Here is a 2,602-nt window from a genome sequence, read left to right as displayed (position 1 = left end):
AAAAAAAAAAAAAAAAAAAAAAATCCCTGAGGAGTTAAGGAGGGGTGGAAATCAGAGCAAAGTTGGGGGGCTGTCCTTAGACTGGGAGAAGATGGGGAGACATCTGTCTCAGTCTGTTTGGGCTGCTATAACAAAATACCACAGACTTGGTGGCTTATAAACAACAGATATTTATTTCTCACTGTTCTGGAGGCTGGAAGTCCAAGGTCAGGATGCACTCATGGTGGGGTGAGGGGCTTCTTTTGGGCTGTAGACTTCTTGTTGTATCCTCACATGGTGGAAGGGGCTAGGGAGCTCTTTGGGGGTCTCTTTTATAAGAACACTAATCCCTAGTCTCTTCTCAAAGACCTCACCTTCTAATACCATCACATTAGGGGGTCAGGATTCAACATATGAATTTGGAGGGGGCACAAATATTCAGCCTATAGCAACATCTCTTCCTTTGAGACAAGTAGGAAGGAGGAACAGATATAGGGGCATGTTAACTTTTCCCCCGAAAGAGTTGAGGTTACCTGCTGAGACTAAATGGAGTGGGCACTATTGGGAGGAATTATCCCCAATGGGCTTTTGCAATGTCCACATTCAAGGACATCAGCTGATAGGAGTTTATTGAAAGGATACCCAGGGAAGAAAGCAACACTATTATTGATCACTGATTCATTCCAAGTATGTATGGGGTCCCTGTTATGTGACAGGCACTGATGTAGGTGCTGGGGATACGGCAGTGAACAACACAAGAACAGTACTTGCTCGGTGGAGCTCACATTCTAGTGAAATAAAAATAGCCCAGTAGATGTGCTCATCACCACCTCCATGGCGCTGAATTGTCAGATGAACTGAACTCCTGATTGCCTCTGCAGTCAGCACACAGAACGAAGCCCATGGCCCGCTGAATATGCCCAGTTGGTGCTCACCAAGTGTGGCAGACAATGCTGGTACCCTCCTCAGTATCCATTCTCCCCGTCTTCCTTACTAATACAACCCTGGTTTTATTGGCAGAGACAATTGTTCCCAGTTAAAAAGTTAAAATGTGCCACACAGTCACTTCCTTGCCAAATAGGAGTGACTATGTGACAGTTCAGGACAATGAGAGATAAATGCAAATTGTTGGGTAGGGCTTCATGGAAAGCTCATTAAATAGGGGTGCAGACTCAGGTAGCATGCCCTTTGGCCCTTTGCCCTTCCTCCTTCCAGCTATCTGCAATGCAGCCATGGTGGCTGCAGTTGAGAAGCCATCTCAAAAGTCTGAGGAAAAGGCCAAGAGATTTGCAGAGATTTCTACCCTGAATCATTTTTTAAAATTGAAGTATAGTTGATTTATAGTGTTGTGTTAATTTCTGCTGAACAGAAAAGTGATTCAGTTATACTTATATACATTCTTTTTTTTTTTTTTTTGGCTGCAACGTGCAGCTTGAGGGATCTCAGTTCCCCGATCAGGGACTGAACCCGGGCCACGGCAGTAAAAGCTTGGAGTCTTAACCACTAGGCCATCAGGGAACTCCCTATACATTCTTTTTTATATTCTTTTCCATTATGGTTTATACAGGATATTGAATATAGTTCCCTGTGCTATATAGTAAGACCCTGTTGTTTACCCATTCTATATATACTAGTTTGCATCTGCTAATCCCAAACTCCCCCTCCATCCCTTGCCCACCCCCCTACCCCTTGGCAACCACAAGTCTGTTCTCTATGTCTGTAAGTCTGTTTCTGTTTCATAGATAAGTTCATTTGTGTCATATTTTAGATTCCACATATAAGTGATATCATATGGTATTTGTCTTTCTGACTTACTTCACTTAGTATGATAATCTCTAGGTCCATCCATGTTGCTGCAAATGGCATTACTTCGTTCCTTTTTATGGCTGAGTAGTATTCCATTGTATATATGTACCACATCTTCTTTATCCATTCATCTGTTGACGGACATTTAGGTTGTTTCCATGTCTTGGCTATTGTAAATAGTGCTGCTATAAACATAGGGGTGCATGTATTTTGAATTATGGTTTTGTCTGGATGTATGCCCAGTAGTGGAATTGCTGGATCACATGGCAACTCTATTTTTAGTTTTTTTGAGGAACCTCCATACTGTTTTCCATAATGGCTACACCAGCTTAAGTTCCCACCAACAGTGTAGGAGGGTTCCCTTCTCTACACACCCTCTCCAGCCTTTGTTATTTGTAGACATTTTAATAATAGCCATTCTGATCAGTGTGAGGTGATATCTCATTGTAGTTTTGATTTGCATTTCTCTAATAATTAGCAATGTTGAACATCTTTTCATGTGCCTGTTGGCCATCTATATGTCTTCTTTGGAGAAATGTCTATTTAGGTCTTCTGCCCATTTTTGTTTGGGTTATTTGTTATTGTTGAGTTGTATGAGATGTTTGTATATTTTGGAAATTAATCCCTTGTCAGGGATTTGCATCATTTGCAAATATTTTCTCCAGTTCCATAGGTTGTTTTTGCATTTTGTTTATGGTTTTCTTTGCTATGCAAAAGCTTGCAAGTTTGATTAGGTCCCATTTAAAAAATATATTTATTTTTATTTTGGCTGTGCTGGGTCTTAGTTGCGGCATGTGGGATCTTCATTGTGGCATAC

Source organism: Neophocaena asiaeorientalis, unplaced genomic scaffold (assembly GCF_003031525.2).
Source record: "Neophocaena asiaeorientalis asiaeorientalis breed wild unplaced genomic scaffold, Neophocaena_asiaeorientalis_V1.1 scaffold54, whole genome shotgun sequence".
Classification (NCBI taxonomy): Eukaryota; Metazoa; Chordata; class Mammalia; order Artiodactyla; family Phocoenidae; genus Neophocaena; species Neophocaena asiaeorientalis.
The sequence above is the reverse complement of the archived record's forward strand: the minus strand, read 5'-3'. Positions refer to the sequence as shown.